General features: G+C 40.8%; 1 protein-coding gene across 1 annotated transcript in view; it reads left to right on the top strand.

Moving 5' to 3' along the window:
• The window catches only part of LOC138584682 (proprotein convertase subtilisin/kexin type 4-like), a 165,541-nt gene that overhangs the window by 107,448 nt on the left and 36,191 nt on the right, over positions 1–21,902 (top strand). The window lies entirely within an intron of this gene.

Genomic DNA, 21,902 nt, shown 5'->3' on the forward strand with positions numbered 1-21,902 from the left:
TCCTGCCATTGATCATTACGCACATGTGATTCATTTTTCATTTCATCAGCTTATTTATTGGTTACGTGTAAAACAAACATAGTTGCTGCCAGATCAACTAAAAACATATTTCTCCTAGAAGTTGAATTTTAGTTTTGTAATGATCATATTTGACACATTCAGAATCCTGATGAAAGTATCCATCATAATTCTTTAATGCACCTTTCACTTCATTGTTTCTTAATTGTGAAATAGCTACTTTTATACTGAAAATGCAAATAGTTGTAAAAAACTAATTTTTTAGACTGGGAAGGCTTTCGCTGAATTACAGTAACAGATTAATGTTGACTTTAAACACCAGCTCCAGTCATGTTTTAAGACATATAAAATGCTCTGCTTGGAAAAATCAATTGTGTCTGATATGCCTAGCGTCACCATGTCCGTTAACGGGATTGGCTCCTTAGGTTTGTGACATCTCAAACCTAACCTGTCCTTGGTACACTGCAGTTTAAAACAGGCCCAGCCATGGAGATGACTGCTGATGTTGTCCCTGATATGTCTTGTAGCACATGAAGAACACCACATGTAGATGTTTACAAGGTTAAACAAGTGATTTTCACTGGAGGGGGCCTTTAAACTATTTGCTTGTCTACTAAATAATCGCTGATCCGACTTCCTGAATGACAATGATAATTCACTAGAAAGCTTTAATCATGCTACACCATTGTTGTGGAGCATAGTTATCTGTGCGTGAAATATATCACAGACCCCCTAAAGAGTTTTCCCTATATGAGAAGTTTAATAGTTGTGTGCAATTGAATTTAACCATCTGCAGAGTACAAGTGCAGCCCGTGGTTGTAGTTATGAAATGTAAGATTACTATAATTATCTTTATGATCTCTAGCTGTGATAATTTCAGGTAAATTAATACCTATATAAACCACCTTAAGTGCCCTGTAGGTTTCTTGACCGCACTTCTTTGTCACTGTAACACAAAAAAGTTTCACTGCTTGTTTAAAATAATACATTGAATTCCAAGAGAGGTCAGGTAGCAGATTTATGTATAAAACTGAAGAGATCAGGTGTTACTTATTACAAACTGCTCATCTAAAAAGTCTGCTGTGGATCACACAGGCTTCCACTTGTTCACTACTGTGTTTGGCCCCTGCACACTCACCACTTAGATGTTCACACACACACCTACGCACTCTCCTCATATAAAGCGCTTAAACTGCAAAAAGCAGCTGTTTTATGACAGTTGAGACAGGTGATCTTGTCCAGGGAGGAGTGCCATTGTAATCCTCTAATGTTATTATCACACCCACAGCGTGTCTGAGTGTCCGTACCTGCTCTGATTTATATAGGCAGACGCTGGAGGAAATGGAGCCTCTCCTTCTGACTGTATGAAGCATGTATCTGGGAGAGAGAGAGAGAGAGAGAGAGAGTGAGCCCTGTGCTCCTCCAGACATCGTATAAACGCTTTTACAATGCTTTTACAATGTCAGCCAGGCGATGACATATCGGTAATCAGTCATAGCGTTTGTGATGTTTTTCTTCTGCTCTCTGTCTCTCTTCATTCTGCCGTTCTCTCCTCACCTCTCTGTTGTTGCTCTTCTCCCCTTCCTTCCCTTTTCTCGCTGTTATTTCCTCTCCTGGCCTTCCTATTTCTCTCCTCCGTCCCCTCTTTCGCAGCATGCCGTGTCATAAAATAGATTGTAATTACTGTGTTGCTGTGAGAAGAATGGATTAATTAAAATATAATGATGCCGATCACACCAGCGGGCGTCTGTTGAAATCTGTCCATTTAGGGGCTGTGGCAGAGGACTTGTAATGCCCAGATCATACTGCAGGCTAATTATGAAGAATGGTTTATTGCATGGGCGAGGACGGATGGACTAGACAGTGCAATGAGCACAGGGTCACTTACCATCAATGAGGTTGTTACAATACATTAAAGATTAGATATGATATCAGTACTGAGAGGATCCATGTTTAAGAAAATTGGCTAAATGCTTTTAAATTATAGCAGGACCGAAGTGATGGAAGAGGGAAAGACGCTTCTTTTTCCTCATCGGTATGTTTTGTTTGTTTGTGTATAGTCTGTTATTTGTGTCTACATATGTGTTACCAGTTGAGTCAATGGTGTTTTGACCAGTATATATTACTTTCCCAAGAAAGTGATTTTTATTGAATGTTTAAAGTTGAATTTCAGTTTCATACAGATATAACGAAGGACAAACATACCAACGTGCTTAATATCTTATGTTATTTCTTGAAAACAATAATGTTAAAATGAAAAATTCAACACCTAAGAATGTTGGAAGCAGTCTCTGAAACTTTTTTCAGCCACTGTAACGGTAAAATAGCTCAACACAATAAAAAATGACATTAGACAAAACACAAAGAAATGAACATTTTCACTAACTGATGACACTTCTTCTTACTTGCAATTCGAAAACAATTATGCGTATTATTATAACACAGGTAAAGTAAGAAATACGTTCAGTTATTTGACAACACATGAAATTGCGGCTGCACATATACATCGAATAAAAATGTTAATTTCATGAAGGCCAGTGGATCAATGTTGCAGCACAATAAGAGTTGTTGTTGTACTCTATACACTGATGGACACGCTAATAACTTGTAAAAGGCTAACTCCAGTCACATCGCTGATAAAGTTTGTTTGTTTGTTTGCTAGTCTTACTGAAAACTGTGTCCTCTGGAATCTTCTCTCATCTTGTCTTTGATTTGCTGCGCTTGTATTTGATTGTATTTTCTGTATTTGCAGCACGTTGTATAAAGCTGCATGTGGTTGTCAAATGAATGGTTGTTTTTCTTTAATTGCTTTGTTTAGTCTATTTGCATGCGTTTTTGAAAGGTGCAATGCATTAGGCTCTCTTGGCCACGTACTCTCTGGCCCAAGTGATGGTTATAAAGGTGTAATGTATTTCCCAGGGACAATGTGCATCAACACATTTGCTCGCCTGACGAGCATAACATGGCTTGTGTGTGCTATTGGTGTCAGTAGATGTCATCCAAAAAGCAAAAGTAAAGAGCAAAACGTCTACCATCTAACTTCAGTGTGCAGACATTTGCCATCATAAGCTGCTGTTGATAACAGACCAAGTAAGAGCGCAGCAGCAACAGTTAAGAGTTTACTTTGTTGAGCAGCAACGTTTTACTGCTTGTATTTACATTTGCATTTCATTTACTTCTACATTTGTAATGGAAAGAAGATGTGATTATTTTTTTCAAAAGTTACATAGTCTCACTTTAAATAAGAAAAAATCCTGTATCGAGTCCAACCTCTATAAAAGTTTCACAGGGAGCATGTGTGGATTGAGGACAGATGGTTGCAGAGAAAGAAGCAGTTGCCTGGCTTTGTAAAAGCTGAAAGAAAAATAGCTGCCTTATAGACATTGGATGGTTGGCACTGATGGGTGTGTGTGGACGTATGTTTGTGTGTGTGTGCCTGTGTGTGTGTATGTGTGTGTGTTTAAGGATTTGGGGGGTTGCTGGGTGGCAGGAAGGGGTCCTCCGCATCCCAGAGTTCCCATCTGTTTGACCTCCATATATACTGGGAGCTTTTGAAACTCTGATGTTGGGGAGCAACCCTTCCACCCCCCACCCGTCTCACCCTCAGCCCCCCCGTCATGACGACAATAAACATGTCAGCCGCCACACGCCACAGCAATCTGCAATCAGATTTACTGTGCATGAAATATGGTGGTGCTTTTATTGGTCCAAAGACTTGTCAGTCATAATTTATAGGCTGTTGCCAGGCCGGCTGTGATGTCAGCGAGCTCCCAGCACCCTCAGGAGAATCAGAAGGGGGAGATTGAAAGAGATAGGGGTGAGGGGTGGTGGTTGGGTGGGGGTTTAGAGATATAAGAGGACAGAAATTTGTGTGTGTGAGAGCGGAGAGAGAAAGGGAATGAGGGAGAAAAGGTGATGGAAATGGGTGAAAAGAGGAAAAAAATAACACGCATCCATCCTGTTCCTCTCTCTGGGAAGTTTATCAGGTTGAGGGAGTGAAAGTGTCATTTTTTTTCCAGGGCCTGTACAAATGGATCCCCCTCTCCTCCCCCTCTCCCACTCTCCTCTTCTCTCCCCTCCTCCGGCATTGCTTGCTATCCTTTGAACACTGACACCTATTGATCACATGGTCGACGGAGGCAAAAAAAAATTAATCTGTGATTCACATCTCCACTTGAAGCCTCTCTGACCCAGAAATAGAAAGTGGAGAGTTTGGCGTTAGCAGCTTGCACCGGAGGGACGACGTGTGGAAGAGAAGCAGAATGTCCAAACAGGCTTAATTTCATTTAATCTCTTGTGATAGCATAGGTGAAAGTACAGTAATTATCCTGTGGGAGATTTAGATAGAAAATAACAGCAGCAGAACAGATCAAAGAAGCACTGCCCTCTCTGCAAAGACAAAGTGAATATCAAGGAGAATGTATGTGTGCTAAAGTGATCTTACAAAAAAAATAGTACCGCTTTAAAAAATTAGATAAGATTCAATCCCTCTTTTGAAAAATGAACCTCTGTTCACAGAGAACCATTAGAATGTTTACATTTGCGGCATTTTGTTCCATATCAAAATAATTAATTGCCTCCATTTTCAAATTAAAAGTACATTACAACACAATTAAGGATGCAAATGAGTCTGGGCCTGTCGCGAGGAGCCAGGAAGGGAGAAAGAGTGACGGAGTTGATGTATGAGGGTTTGCCTGCTTTTTTGTGTATTAGGTGTGTCGCAATGGATCATTGTGCATGAGTGCGTGTGTTTGTGTGTTTAAATACAAAAAAAATGTGTCTTGCTGCTTTTATTGGAGAGGAAGAGTCAGTGTTGAAATTACATCAGCATAGGGAAATAAATCAGAGCTCTGCAGTAATAAACAACAGTGTAATTAGGTCACTCCTCCCTCAGTAACTGATGGACCAGAGGAGAAGATACTATGTTATTCCTATTGTTTTAAAGGCTTCTGTCACCGGGTAAAAAAATCACCCAACATAAAAACAACACACACTTTTACACACATATTTCTCCATCCCTGCCTCCTTCTCAGGGACTCTGACCTCCAACGAGCCTGTTCCGTGAAAGATGTCTACATCGGGCGAGAAACCGGGGACAGTAAAACATAATTTTGTCATAACCTTCCCTCTTTGGAGGGAAAACAGATATAAAAGTATATAGCCTGTGGTTTACTGCGAGTCCCCCTCACCCAGCCTGGCAGCAGCACGCAGGGCTGATGGATGTCGGGCGTCGGCCGACTTTTAATTGCTCGTAAATTTTTGATCCAGGGAAAACGCCACGTTCTCCTTGTCCCCCAGCGACATGGGTGACAGAGCCGCTCAGGAGGGAATAAAAGAGCCTGAATGAGGATGTGAGGTAGAGAAAGAGGGATACACAAAGACACACTTTTGAAGATACATGCACATATCAGGCGGTGCTCCATACACATGAGATTTTGTAAGTGCATAAAGGACCTTTATTAAGTATCAGGATGGTTCCTGATCCACTAGAGTGAATGTTCTTCTCTGAGACGGATACATCAACAAAAAGCATTGACAAAGGCTAATGGAGTGTTATCTTACTTTGTCTATATAAATAATGATATTACCTCCGACAACTCGCAAAACAATGATCGTGAGCGCATCAGTAAAACGTTTTTTCATCTGTTTTTTTACTCTGGCCTTGTAGAAACTACAGCCTTAAGAACCTGTTTCAAGTCCTGTGTCAACATCATGCACCTTGTACTGTAAACACTGAAACCCAGTCACTGAGCAACAACTTTTGTGGAATACAAGAATGTAGCTCTTTTTCCCTGAAAGAAAAGAGTTCCCTTTGGCCATAGTCCAGGTAGAAATGATCTTTCTTTCCAAAATCAACTTGCAGTAAATAGTAGCAAACATAATCATTAGACCTTTTTTCAGTCTGACAACTTTTTATGGACACACAGAATCTTTGAAGATATTGAAGGTACTCAAAGTAGTGTTACACCACCTGAGTTGTGTTGAGACCGAACACAAAGTGAAAGTTAGACAGATGCACAAAATAATTGTAAATAAATAAAGTCAATGATAAGGCTTAAATAGACTCAATTAGATATATGCTTGGCAATAAAGCAAAGACTTTGTCAAGTTAAACTGAGCAAAAGGAATGGCCTTATGCCATGACCAGTGTCATCCAGCAATACTGTGTCAGACAATAGAAGTAATAGATTACAACACTATGCGAATAATGTAATTCAACAATGTCTCAACCATAGAATGTATAAAAAGATGCAAATCAAGATCAGTTAGGATTGTATTGACAATGTTTCACATTTTTTCCCCTTCTTATTTCTGATATGAGCTTAAAAACAGTGGAATTATTTCCACTTCCCATATTTCATCTTCCCCTCATTTTATATATCAACATTGCCACCAGCACATTATGCTGCCTTTCTTTAACACAGCTTATGCCCGACCTGTATGACTTAAAGAGAAAGCGTTAAACATTGTGGATCTGAATAACATAGATCCACAACAATGTAACAAATAATTTTCCAGGTGATTTATTCATAAAAAATGCAAAATCGAAATACGGTTTGTGTTTAGACTATAAATGACTCACTGTTTATTCCATTGCGGTCATTGTCTGGTTCAAGCTTCTCAGATGTGAACTTCAGTTGCTCTTTGTTAGTCTTCTCAGATGACTTTTTGTGCAGCTGATATAATAAGGTTATGGATTGTTTTCAAATAGGCAATAAATGGTCTCTGGGGTTTGGGATTGGGTATTCTTTTTACTTTTTTGTGAACATTTTTGGACAATCTACTAATCAAATAAATGAGAGAATAATTGCATGATAGTTTGATAGTTAATAATTGATAGTTTGAGCCTTAGTTTGCATAGTGGAAGAACCCACCAGCAGCCCCCTGAGGCGGTGCTGATTTATATTGTGCATCCACTTTTTTAGCATGTATGAATTTAGGTACACACATGGTATGGATCAAAAGGGAAAAAAAAGGTGTAATAAAACTGCTTTACTCCAATACTCCTGTGGAAACTCACTGCACAAATAGTCTGTGTCAACCACTTACTGTGGCTGCAGGAATTAGAGACCCTCCATCTTAAAGGAAACACTAACATGGGGGAAGAAAAGCCTTCATCTGCATATACAGCTCCCCTTGTTTCTTCTTTTACTGTGGAGCAGCGCTTTAAGTGCCTGTACAGAGTTGACAGTAATGGAGATGAGATTGAAAAATGGGGTTTAAAGACAGTCTCTGCAGACTTGTGACTGTTGCCAAGCCTAACAGATGCTCATCTGATCAATTTCTTACCCTGTTTGTCTTCTTCCTGAGATGAAAGTAAGAGGAGATAAATATAGGTTTATCCCACCATTTGCTTGTTCATTGCGGTAAGGTCCGACATCCTGCCGAGGAGTTTGATTATTTCCTTCTAGTGTGTCAGACTGAGTCTAGCCTCAGATCTCTATCACTATTTTCTCCTTTTTCTGTCCTATTTTCCTCTCTTATTTTTTTCTCCTCTTCCCCTGCTGCTAGTGTTGTTCCAGTCTCATTTAGTGTTTTATTAGGACTCACCAGGTTTGGCCTGTTGTGATCTCTTCCCTTCTCACATCGATCCTGCTCCTACATCTCCACATGGTGGTCGAATCAAGACACCTACTGATCATCCAAAGGTCACAGTCCGGGTCAGAGGTCAAAGGGAGCTGGCCATAGTCCTGCTCACTTCTGTGTGTTTGTGTGTGTGGATGTCAGCGGATATGTGTGTGCTCTTAGAGGGGATAATTATGGTGAAAGGGTTCTCATCTATTTCATACATGACAGACAGAAACAAGCCGACACACGACTTATACATCAAAAATATGTTATTTTTACCACCTATTTATCAGGAATGTAACTTAATGTAAATTAACACTCTACAAACGCTCTTAAAACACTTTTCGCAGATATTCCAGGATTGTAATTTATATGTAACTCGTTTGATTTTGAGTTACAAATTATCATCAGTTTCTTTATCAACCAGATGTGTGATGTAGTGCAGGATTGAGGTGAACTGATGTGTTATTTTAACCTCTTGATCCTGTGCTAAACTTTACAAAGAAGTGTCAAACTGGACTTCATGCATAATGGTCAAGAAAGCTTATTAATTTTCTTATTTATTAGACGTATTAACTCAACGATCTCAGTTTCGTTCTCTTCGGTGGCTCCTTTGGCGTTAAACTGTAATTGCAGGAGCAAACTTCATTTTCTACTAACTCTTGATTTTCCTCGCTGACGGTCGCTTTCCTTTTTAGACTGTTTGCCTTCATCTGATCGTCAAATTTGTTTCTTTTTCTTTGGATTTTCACTTCTTGTTGAAGTTGTATCTGTAGTCATCGATCTTTTCTTTGTTTGTTCAGCCACAGTAGATTACTGTTTACTCGCAACACTTGCAATGACCGGAAAAGCAGTCTCTTTGCTCCGGAAATCGAGTCACTAACTGGGTGCCGCTTGTGAAAGTCACACCAGACACCCAGTCCATAAATTTGAAAATGCAAAGGCTTTCATCAGTGGGCCAAAGGCTCAATCACCATTGCGTTACCTCTTTCGGTGATAGTGACTTAACAGACATTTATTTAAATGAGATTAGTACTTTAAGTCTGGATTATTTACAACAACTTCTTATATTATTGAAAAATGAAGTGTTAGAGATTATAGCTATTCGTCACACCACTACTATTTCTATAGAGAGTCTAATTTTAATTTTAGCATGATGAAAATTGTCATCCAGATTCCCTGATATCACAGTCACAGGGTTTTTGGCCTAACTGAGTATCATACAGTCCACCTGCAGGCTGACCGACACACAGGCCCACAGCTCGCTTCCAGTGGGCACAAAGGGAGAGAGACGGGTGAGCCTGATCAACCCCAGTAGTGTCAACCCAATTACTCATTCTCTTAAAGGGCTATTAAAACATAATTGCCCGGCGATTTACATCCAAGTTAACGTGGCCCCGAGATAATTTATTATTTTCCATAAGCCCTTTCTTTTGTGTGCCGACTGAAAGAGAGTGGGGGGAGAGCGAGAGGGAGACTGTAATTTCCTGAGTCATGAAGAAAGGCATGTTGGCAGCCCAGTGTAATTGTTTAAACCCCACTCTCAGACACCTTCCAGTCACCCCCTTTTAATCCTCGTTATCGCTCTCATTAGCCTGGGGTCAGAGGTCAGCCAGCTCCCCCTAGAAACACAAACACAGCGCTAGGAAGAGGAAGCGATGGATGGTGGGCTGGATGAGGGGACTGCAGTGTTGGGGTGAAGACACAGATTTCAGTTGAACTACTGGCTAGCTTGTATTTGCTGTCGTTTGTGTCACACATAAACCTGGGCAATGTTAGCACAATAAGTTTAGAGTATATTATATCATATAATATTCAATGTGACCATTTGTTAATCTTTTAGTAAAAAAAAAAAAGAAGGTTTATGTTACAGCATAAATTTTAGGAAGATACTCCAGTAATTAAATGAGACACTGCTGTGTTCTAACCTACTTACTATGTCTGAATTCTTTAGTTTGGAGCTATTTTAAGATCCGTTCACCAAACAAACACATCGGTCTCAGTCTTCATCCAAGTGGACCGAGCTGCCCAATGACCAACCACACGTTATAGGATACAGCGATGCCCACGTTTTGATGATGCCGAATACTTATTGAAAGGTGCGCTGCAGCCAGTGGAGTCGCTGTTCCAAATTCTCCTTCTTTCTTCTGTATCCCTTTTAAAGATCTGCCTGCATTATTTGTGCAAAATTGACTGCTGGGCCTTTGAGCAGTCAGTGTTAATTTGCCATTAAGGTTGAAACGATCATTGATATGGGAGTGTGTATGTATCTGTGTTGGTGTGGCAACTTCAGTCTCTGACTAAGCTCAGTTACCCAGAAACTGCACTTTTTTCTCTTTCTCTATTCACTCTCCATTTTTATCTCTCATGTCTGTATGCTGATGAGAAAGATTCGTTATGTCCCAGCATGAGTTGAAATATTTTCAACACTGCTCACTTGCTTTCTATACATTGTCTTGTTTGCAGTCAAACCGCCTCCCTCGCTCTCTCCTTGCATCCTCTCTCTCTGCTCTTTCGCTCTGATCCAGCTCACCTCCTCTGATCTGTCTGCAGGAATCACAACCTTGTTTCCCCCCCAAGTGTCCCCCTCTAATTGTAGCTAATAAAGATCAATTAAAGTCATTAAGGGCTTTTCTTAAACAAGGCCTGGCTACTAAATACATTAGCAGGCTCTCTGTCCATATATACTGTATGTCTCTCCCTCTCTCCTTACTTTACATGCACAAGGGCTGTTGGGGTCTGTGGGGGCCGGGGTATTTCCAGGGTCACATCAATGAACAGTACTCTTGGCTGCTTTTGGATCCGACATTTAACCACTACATCTGAAGCCAATACCAGAATGTTTGCATTCCTGCTGCTTGTGCTGGAGGTAACACTTGTGCTGACATTCGCTTTGTTTGAGATAATAATCAGCAACATTTCTATAGTGAAACATTTATTTCATGCAAGCTTTAATTTCTCATAGAGTCCTAATCGTTTTTAAATGCCAAACAATTACAAGGTTCCAGTTTTGAAGACAAATTTTCTTACTGTTAGATGTGAAAGCTTTGATGCTGTGATTACAGTATCACAACAGCAAAACACTTAAATCAGGCATTAGAGTTTATGCTTTTTGATGCGCTGATTTTGCTGTTTCTGTCAATACAGTAGAGACTGAAATGTCCTGGCTGGTCTGTGGTGAAATCCTCTTCACACATTTTCATGGTCCAGAGATTATGAATCCTACTAATTTGGTCGATCCCCTGACATTAACAGTATGTACAGTAGAGCCAACAGCAGTTTTACATTTGATAAGATAAGATAAGATAAGATAAGATAAGATAGAACTTTATAAATCCTGAAGGAAATTAAAGAGCCAGATTATGAGGGGCCGTTAGGGACATTATTCAGAATAACCATGCATACACACAACTGAAACACTCTCACATAAACAACTGAAACATTATACGCTCACATACACAACTGAAAAGCTCTCATATAAAGTACTGAAAAGCATTCACACGTACACATACTAGTGAAATGCTCTCATACAGTATACTGAAATGCTCTCACACATTATAGTGAAATGCTTTCAGACATACTACTGACACTTTACTATACTATATGAAAGCATTTCAGTATAATGTATGAAATCATTTCAGTAGTATGTCCTTTCCCAACTTAAGGAAAGGAGAAAAAAGTTTCAAGTGACAAGGTGTAAGACTTCAGCACCTGGCAGCTCCGGACAGCGCCCAGCAACAACAACACGACACATCCAAAATGAGAAGAGCATGTCTTCTGCGAAACTGTGCAATGGTAATGTTTCAGACAGTCGGCTATCACAACGTCAGGAATAAAATAAATTATGAAGAGAAGTGCACCCGAGATCGTCCACTCTCTGCTGCGCGGTGCTGTGCTCTCATGCATCAGTTGAGTGCACACTGAAGGATCTCAACTCCATGCACAGATCGATGATAAGCAGGGATAGGAGGGGACAGCTCTTTAACAGTTTATTGTAAAGTCCAGAATTGACAGGAGTAAACTAGTTTCACTGTCTGTAACGCAGCTTCACTATTTTGAACAAGCGTGCAACAGCAGCTCATCCATGTAACAGTACCCATCATGCGTAATGGCTCCAAAGTGTGCCTGTGTCCGTGCCCATGTGCCGAGGTTGCTTCGCACAGCCCCAGACTGATTGGTCTCCCATTTGAAATAATAATGACAATATATTATCAACAGATTGATTGTACTGACAAATGCATTTTTGGTCACACAAAAGGTGGAGTTGTCGTCATGATCAGTGTAAACTCAGAGCGTCACAGTCCTTACTGCGCTACGGTAATATTTTCTCTTAAACTGAGCGCTGCTGTTTGGGAATTTGGTATTTTTTTCTACGAGGCTCATTTCCATAGAAAGGGGCCAAATTTGCCCTGAATGTCTGCATAATGACTAATTTAAACACACGGAAATGGCACCGGAGCACAGAGATGCTGTTTGCTCTGCAGCGCACTTTGAGGTGCATTTAACCCTCTGCGTGTGCTTGGAGAATGAGGCGGACTCTTTTTGTGTCATTTGCCTAGGTTGAGTGAGCACAAAAGCTTCAAATCCTTTAGTGCATCAGGCCCTCGATCTTTAACAGACAATAAGTCTAATTTACTTACACAGAAGTAGCTACTATATTTCACCTTCTTCATTTCCATCAGAGGGGGCACAATGACCTGACTGGCCTGGCCCGGCCCGGCCCGGCCCGGCCCAATGAGGCCCGCCTGTAGCGCCGACACCGCCTGCAGGTGCCGACTGAGCTCAGATATTGTGCCAGTAGGGCCTATCAGAACACCAAGGGAGACATAAATAAATTAACATCGGACAATGGCATGCTTGATTATTTATGTTTCCTCATTTCACTATCCAAAAATTTTTTTTCTGTACTTTTGTTTTATTATCCATATCTCCTGTTGATCATTTTAAGAGAGAAGTTAACGAGTGGAGATGTGTGTTGCTTTGTAACAGTCAACGCTTAAAATGTGTTCACGTGGACACGCATCATGAGACCGGGCGCAGCATACTACTGGTATCAGTTAGACTTGGTGCACTCGGTGTAAATTCCAATCAAGTAGTTGGTCCTAGCTAAGACGGACATATGAGATGAGACCTTTTTTTATGCCCAGCTGGTACACTGGCTCCTGAGGTGCAAACGAACACTAGTCATTTACCTTTATTTTGAAATTTGCGGTACCTACCATTTCTGAAATGCTTTCATACATTACAGTGAAATGCTTTCATACATACCACTGAAATTTCACTATATGAAAGCATTTCAGTGTAATGTATGAAAGCATTTCAGTAGTATGTATGAGAGCATTTCAGTAGTATGTTTAAGAGCATTTCAATAGTGTGTGAGAGCATTTCAGTAGTGTGTGTAAACGCTTTTCACTATACTGTGTGAAAGCTTTTCACTAGTGTGTGAGAGCATTTCAGTAGTATGTTCAAGAGCATTTCAGTAGTGTGTGAGAGCATTTCAGTAGTATGTTTAAGAGCATTTCAATAGTGTGTGAGAGCATTTCAGTAGTGTGTGTAAACGCTTTTCACTATACTGTGTGAAAGCTTTTCACTAGTATGTGTAAGTGTGAATGCTTTTCAGTACTTTATATGAGAGCTTTTCAGTTGTGTATGTGAGCGTATAATGTTTCAGTTGTTTATGTGAGAGTGTTTCAGTTGTGTGTATGCATGGTAATTCTGAATAATGTCCCTAACGGCCCCTCATACCAGATAGCTCCAAAAATACAGAAGAAAATTAGAGAAAGCCATAAACAACTCAAATATAAAATATAAAGTGTATGGTTTAATGCAAAAGAGACCGTGTCTGATAGAAAAACAATAGTTATTTACAGAAGTAGGCAGGAAGTAATGTGGCAGTTACATTGTAGTAGTCAGTAGTAGTAAACAGTTATTACATAGTAAGAACATTGGTACAGGCATCCACAGTTTTTTGTGTACTTTTGTAACCTGTTATTGATTGCTAACATTGGGTCAAAATGTGTCTCCTACTTTGTTTTGTGACAAATACCTGAAATACATTTCAATCACTCTCAACTGTCCTTTACACTGTTGCATTCATAGCAGTAAAAGCTAGCAAATATGCAAAACCAACTTGTGCGTTTCTAATTAATATGATCAAAAATTACTACTCTTGTCACATGTAGTAATAATAACTTATATACAGTGTAAAATCATATGATCTGAGATTCTATTTCTAGCAAAGAATTTGCTATATTTGAGCAACACAGCAGCAAATTATAACAATTACTTTATCATAACAGTGTCAGTTGAAAACTAAACTACAGCTTATATTATGTGTTTTTCTGTTTAGTTTTCTCTACAATACTGCCTTATAGTGCCCCTAGCATTGCTATCTTAATGTGTTACTTCAGAGTACAGGAAAAAAGCCCTTTAATACTTAAAAGGACATGCTGAATTTTTATGCAGAATCTATAAATAGAGATTATCAAGAACCCAGAAAAGAATTCAAAATGAAAAAGAACTGGGGTAGAAGCACAACTGAACTATTATGTAAACTACAATACTATCACTACATAACTATGTACTCGAGCACTATTCCTCCGCGACTTCTCAGAAAACTCGAGATGTGACCGAGCGATAAGAGAGATGAAGGAGAAGCAGAAGTGACCCATTCACAGGACAGCAGGGAGCCTGATGGTGCTACCATGAGCTGACAGTACTGTCAACACACTTTATACAGCTGACTGTGTGTGTGTGTGTGTGTGTGTGTGTGTGTCTGTGTGTATGTGTATGTGTATGTGTGGGGGGATATCTCAGTGTGTGTTTGCATGTCCTCTACATGTGAGAATGCCGTGTGTGTAACTGAGAACATATCTGAGTCTGTACAGTGTGACACTATCATGAGTGTGTGTATGAGATTGTGCTTGTGTGTTAGAAAGGATTTTTTTGTGTTGGGCTGTTTTTATGTTGTGTCCATATGTGTGTGTGACCGTGGATAAGAGTGTGTTTGTTTAGGTAATTCGGGCTAAATGAAATCATCCGGCTTGCATGCCTGTGAGTGTAGGGTTTGTGTTGTGTGTGGAATGTGTTTCATTAGTTGCGATGCTTCACGTGCAGTGTGCAGCTTCTGTACAGTATAGCAGACAGTCTGGTGCAGGGATGAGGTGGTAAGCTCCCGATCACTCAGCCTGGGCTCTGCCTCCCTCTCCATATGGCCACAGAAAGACTCCGCTGCCTCCCCAGGCCTCTGCCAATGTGAAAAGCAATTGTGTGGAATGTGTACAAATTAAGTATCCCATCATTCAGTGCAGACATGCAATTAAAAGAGCTACAGCCGTCACTCGCAGTAGACATCGTGTGAGTCATGTCACTTTAACTCAGTGATTCTCAAACTGTGGGGCACGCGGCGGCATGACAGGGAGGGTGCGCCACCGCTCTTGTGTGTTTTTTTTTCGTTTGGAAAATGCAGCAGGCGGAAGTATGTTTTAAACGTCAGACAACCCGGACTCATTTTCGGGTGGCACAGTACACAAACGTGTTGCCCTCGCATATGTCAATGATTTCTGTGAGAAGCACATCACATGTAGACTTCCACACTCAAATTGTACTCTTTTCTTCACTGTATTAAGTTTTAATTCACAATCTACTTTAATCTGATCATTTTGCTTTGCTTCAGTCCACCAACACACCTGCACCTCCTCTCTCTGCACAGCTAATTGCCCCGCCCACCTCTATCTGTCTGTCTCTCTGTAGAGAGTATCAGCAGTTTGTTTCATTAAGTCACTAAAGTTAAATATTTTCTCTCGCAATTCAAAACAGCACGTGAGCCGCGTGTGCACGAGGGACGTTATTAATGACGTAGCGTTCAAAACGATCGATCGATTGTTACCAAAGACATCTGCACCTTTTTAAAAGCTTTGTAAACAGCGATCAATGCATTTACAGTAGGGACGTACGGAGATACATAATATGTTTGTTTAGATTAGATTGCGTAACAGAACTGCATATGATTGTGCGCGGACAGCGAGCGTCTGATGTCGGACCCTACCGTTAGACCATTGTGTGAAGAGTAAACTGGTCCCGCTGTTGTTTATTTGGTTGCCACGACTTCACGTGTGATTGATGTCCTGTGATTCCTGTCACTGTTTCAGGGCCGCCACTGCAAAATGTATGTAGCAGAAACACTGGTTTTCTTAGCACAGATTGAACTTTAATGTTATTGTTCAGAAAAAGTTTGAGAACCACTGCTTTAACTCAACACCACGGACGCCTGCCATTTTTTGTTCTTAATAAGGCGGAGTAAACAAGATCCCTCACTTCCTGTCTTCCATTTGCTCTTCACATACATTTACAGACATTCACAAACATAAACTTTCACGTTTTCTAAGTCGATCTTAACACAATACTTTATGTTCATATGCATGTTGAGAGAGTTATAAGTTGCTATAAAAATTCCTGTTCTCAAAATTGGCCCTGAAGAGATCTCTTCCTGGAGTGCACTATAAGAAACAGTGCCCAAAATCTACAGTCCTCAAAATCTACAGTCCTCATTCTGTAGGTCGACTTCCAAGGCTTTCCATTGCCGTTTCCCTCCATAGTTGCAGTGCTTTAACGTCATAATCTCAAAGATTTTTATGTAAATAAATGTCTGTTAAGTCACTATCTATCACCGAATGAGGTAACACACAAGCCTTTGCATATGCAGTATTACGGACTGGGTGTCTGGTGCGACTTTCGTGGACAAAATCACAAGCGGCGCCCAGTTAGTTTCCATCAGCCAGCAGTGGTTGGTCTGCCAGAGAGGGTAGGCGGAGCTAAGCGACTGCTTTTCCAGTCTCTGCAAGTGTTGCGAGTAAACAGTAATCTACTATGGCTGAACAAACAGCGACTGTCAGCGAGGAAAATCAAGAGTTACAACCGGAGCCAAGCGTGGTCTGGTTATCTGGGAATGGTACTCCTGCAATTGCCGTTTACGCCATAAGATGCCGCCAAATAGAACGAAACTGAGATCTTCAAGATTACAACTTTAAACATCTGGCTCTACAATATTCTTCTCTTCTCTCTTTGATGGATAAAGTCCAGTTTTAGTCTCGCCTTTAATTTCTTACAGTGTTGCAGGATAACATGGCACCAAAACTGTTTCTCACACCAGCAAAGTGAATACTGTACTAAAACAGTAACTTCTGAAGATCCCCACGTGGTCTGTGACTGCTGAAGCTTCACATCAGATTTAACTGAACTTTAAAATGCATTTTTACAAGGAAAGTGGACTGAAGCTTGTGTCCCCCATCTTTACCACTGTAGTCGCCAAGGAGAGCATCACTTCAAGCCAATATTAAGAGAAAGAACTATTACAACCGACAACAAACAAAAATATATAAAAAAAATTAAAAATAAGTCAACCTATCCTTTAATGCAAATACAGAACCTTGGTATGCAGGTAAACATGAGCTGGTGAACAGGCAGTACATTAAGAGATAAGAGAGGAAAATGATAAAAGTGTTGGCATTCAGAGAGAATGAAGGTCATGCATGATAGATGTTTACAAGTAAAGTGGTTGGATTCTGTTGCTGAATGCCTCCTTATTGTACATTTTGATCAAGAACACAGTGAAGTTTAAACGGAATTTAGAGTAGTCTCTCGGAAAGTGATGAACTGGTATGTGGTATATTTTACTACAGTACCATAATATGCAGCAAGTGTTGCATTTCACTTGTTTTCATGCTTGGCATAAACACATTGTACTGCTTCAGTTCAACAGTTGAGCCAAGCAGCTCCACTGAGATTAAGAGTCATTTTTGCCAAGTGGCCAAAAGAGAAACATTATAAGAAACAATATTGCAGTTAAAAACACTTGATGATTGAATTCAAAATAGAAATACACTACATGAGCACTTACTCAGACCCAGAACGAGCTTATGCATAAAATAAATAGAACCTCGAATCAATTCTCAAGGCTCCACTACCCAGTTTTTGTGCAGCTTGTGGAAGGAATATTGAAATACTACTCTTTCTACATTATGTACACAAAGAAGTAGTGCCGCGCTTGTCTCTGTAGTGTTTCCTCTCATTTGTTTCTATCGCTTCTGATAGCTCATATCAGCCTGTTCACAGAGCTAAGCCTGAGTGGGCCACAGTGTAAATATCCCAGACCTATTATTACTCCAACAAAATGTTCCTAGCCGTTGTCAAGCCACTAAGTACAAAATGGTGAATCGCAGACACGAAGAGAGATAATTGCCACTCACACTGGAAATTTGGCAAGCGCCTTCCCCACGAGACCCGGATGAAATGGTGCTTCAACCCCCGAAACTGTCATTCTTAATGAAATGGTAATTACAAACCCAGCGGAACAGCTGAGGGGCCTGCCGGGGCCCACCGAGCCCAACTACCAGAATAAACCTGCTACAACAACCTGCAGAGAGGAGGGAGAGAGTGAGAGAGGCAGGAAGGAGGAGGTGGGAGGGGAGGAGGAGGTAGAGAGAGAGAGAGACGAAATAAAGCAGGTAGGCAGCAACACCAAGAATCTAAGATTTATTTCAATTGTGAAATGTAATACACACTCCAGGTTGGAGTGTGCTGTACACTGGGACCCTCATCAATAACACCGGCTGTGTGGAAGGCAGGAGGGGAGGTTGGTTAAAAGCGCCCACACAGCCTGGGTAATTGATTGCTTTGTAAGTGAACGTGTCTTTAACCTTTGGGAGGTCAGGCCCAGTCGGACACCATCAGTCCTGCCTGGGGTTGAACCGCTTCCAGCCGTTTGTCTTCCGCTGCTCCCCCGTCTCAGGGCCGATTTGTCAAGCATGAGATGTTTTGGGTGTTTAGATTACAGGCGAGATGGGAAAACAAAGGCAAAATGCCACCCCAAACAAAAGGGCTGAGCCTGGATCTCCCACTGATCTGCATGCCGGGCAGGAGGCCAGCTACCTGGGGTGCTGAAACTGAAAGGGGGGAGGAGGGGAGGGGGGCATTGCTGAAACAGAGCCACAATGGAGCCCCCGAAACACAGCCACTGTGGAGCTTGAACCAGCGCCAGAATGGAGGCTGAACGGGAGCCAACATGAGAATTGAACAACAGCCAGAACGGTGACATGAGATAGAGCCGGAATAGCGCCTTGAGACGCAGCCAAAATGGCAGCCAGAGACTCGGGGGGATAGGAGGGAGCTCGGGGCGGCTAACTGTTTTCTTCACGGCAGTACTCCTTATCACTGGAGATTTTAGAGTATCCCTTTGCCACCCTCCCAGGTACTTAGGCCTGTCTGTCTGTCAGGCTCTTAGAGGGTGACTAAAGATGATTTATCTCTTCGATTATCAGGGCCAGTAGCTATGCCGTCGCTCATAAGATACCCCGGAGAGACAGGTCAGAAACAGAGCACACCTTTAGGACCAACACTTTGACTCCTCTTTACTCCTCACGAGGAAGGAGGCGTTTACAGTTGACCTGAACTTTTTAGCACATTGACGTGAGAAAGTCAAACTTACATTGTCTCTGGTGCATGTGTGGATTACAGCTGTGTGTTTATTTTCAGACGTGATTTTTCATCACCGTAAGGTAAAAGCAGATTGTTCTTGTGTGTTCGTGCCAGTGTGTTTTTGTTATGTATGAACAAGTGGGTGTGTGCACATGCAAGATGAGCGTGTGTGTGTTTGTGCCTGCCTGCCAGTTCCATCTGCTGTTCTATTACCATAGACGTGATGTACCTGCCACTTCCCTCCTCAGCTGAGGTCTGTGTGTTTGTGTTTGTGTGTGTGCGTGTGTGTGTGTGTTGTATTCTTCCATCCTGTTGTTAGATCTGACAACCATTAACACAGACTCGTGCTGAAGAAAGGGAGAAAAAATACTCTCAGGTTCCAGATCCTGAGTCTGACAGACAAACTGTCTGGGATTGTGGAAAAGCTACACTCCTCTCTTACTTACTCTCTTCTCCTCACTCCTCTGCCAGGATTAAAGCAGCCAGGAGGTGTACTTTGACACCATTCTGTAAAGTTGAGTGTGTTCTCAGAACAATATGATATTCTCTTGCTTTTACAGAGGGTTCCCAAATTAGTTTGGTATAGTATTATTTATAGGTGAGTTTTTAGGCTTTGAGGTGATATGTCCAGAGTCACAAGTTGCAGTACCGATACAAATAGTTAAGATGTTTTTTTCATATAACAAAAGGAGCCAAAGTTCTTATGTTTCATGTTGCCCGAACTCTGGCAGCCATGAAAGGACTTTTGCTAAATGTTTCTGATCAAACACAGGGAGAAAAGTTCAGGACCTGAACTACTGAATCCCTCCTTGCTTTTCCACCACATCTAAGGAAATAAACACCAGCAGCTTTTTAGATTAAATCTTCACACCTCAGGAACAAACATCTTGTTCTTCTTCCTTTGTTTTGATTTGCAACTCTAGAATTGTAATGATGTAATGAATGATACAAGATTCCAGCTGATACATGTACACTTTGAAAAGGGGTCTGAGCACTGCATACTCTGTCCTAATTTTCCCTGTGCAATCAAAAAGTCCTGACCATAAAGCATCGGTTATTATGTGCCACAAACTACAACTAAGGAACTAAATTTATATGCTGCCTCCTGTCTAAATGTCGGTAACCTACACTGTAAAAAAAAAAGGATTTTTTAGAGGATAGTAAATAAAATTCCATGTAAATTGTGTAAACAATACTAAAAGTATATGCCAGTCATTTTCAACAGTATTAATTGCAACCCAAAATGACTTAGTAAAATCTACCCAAAGATATCGGGCCTGTATTGCAAAGTTCGCATGCGTTAACGATTGTTGTTGGCTGCAGGCCAGGGTTGGATTAATCGGTGCGAGTATCAAGTGTCGGTGTGCCATCAGGGTTGAAGTTAAGATTCCTGTTTAACATTTTACTGTGTATCATAGAATGAATGAAAGTGTTTATATTTATTAGTTAGATACAGTATACCAGACGATTTGTAGTCGGCGTGTCTGTATGTGACAAAAGATTTAAATGTGTAGCCCTCTCTTGGTGGTTAAACTGGCTGACTTTCCTAAATATTAGTAAGTAAATTAATACGAGCAGGCTAATGCTGTTGATTTTAATTTATTATTATTTGAGCATCTTGAATTCCCCAGAGCTGCACCGTGGTGCAGTGGTTCGCGCTGTTGCCTCACAGGCTTAAATCCCAGTTCGGATGTAGCAGGTCTTTCTGTGGAGTTTGCATGTCCTCCTTGTGCATGCTTCCTCCCACAGTCCAAATACATGCTTGTTAGATTCAGTGGTGACTCCAAATTGTGTCTCTGTGTGTAAAGAGTTATTATTACTCATTTGTATTTAGTAATTAGTTCTGTAATCTAGTGAGAAATGTTAAGTAGCATTGATCTAATTTATTTTACTGTATCATAGTTGTTAAATTTAGGTACTCTTCACTCAAAACATGGGGTCAAATTTACTCAATCAAATAAAGTGCAAATTGTTAGATATATTTAGTTTTAGAATCTATAGGTTGTTTTTTATAGTGTACCTGAGTATCTTAAATGCTTTCTGAGCTACAAGAAAAAAGAGCTACAATTCAACACACACAATTCAACAGGTACCAAAAAATAAAGTAAAAAAAATGCTCATTATTCACATAAAAAAGGAGCAACCAAAAAGTTTTGCAGTCGGTGTCCCTAAAAGACACGTGATCTCAAGTAATGAAAGTTTTTGAAGGAGACGGATGTAGAATTGTGTCAGAATCGTGTCTCTTGTTGTGATTTTTCCATGTTTACCTTCGTAAATAAAGAAATGTAATCCTGTTTGGAAAATATGTCGAGATCAGTCTGGTTTGTTCCCATTTGGTGTGTCTGTGAATCGATTGAAGATCAATAACCTCGCAACTCTGACAGCTTTATGAATCCAGATGAATATGTAGTTCACAGAGCGTGTGTGCATTATGGAGTTTAGTCTTTATATGTGTTTGAGTGTTTGTGAGTGTGTGTGAAAAAAGAGCGTGTGTGTATTTTTGTGGGTGAACAGATTTACTGGATATGGAAAATGTGCGTGTGTGAAATGTGAGTGTATACACACCTAATGCGTTCTGGCAAGCCATTTCCATTTCATGTAAGGCCATAGATCGTCTGAGGGCAGCAGTTCCCTCTCCCTCTCACTCCCCCCCTCCCCCTCCCCCCTGTCTCCCCTCCTCTCTCCCTCAGTCTCCCTGGTGGGGTTGTAAAACTAGCCTTGTGTCTCTGCCCCAGCCAGATAGATTAATTAATTATCCAGACCTCCTGTTTTTTCATTGAGATCCAATTACTCTGCAACTGAGCCTGTGGTCTATATACATGTGTTTTAGTAGACGGCGA

This window comes from Semicossyphus pulcher, unplaced genomic scaffold (assembly GCF_022749685.1).
Source record: "Semicossyphus pulcher isolate SPU_LCO1_2020_fin unplaced genomic scaffold, fSemPul1.0.p SCAF_9, whole genome shotgun sequence".
NCBI classification, from domain to species: Eukaryota; Metazoa; Chordata; class Actinopteri; order Labriformes; family Labridae; genus Semicossyphus; species Semicossyphus pulcher.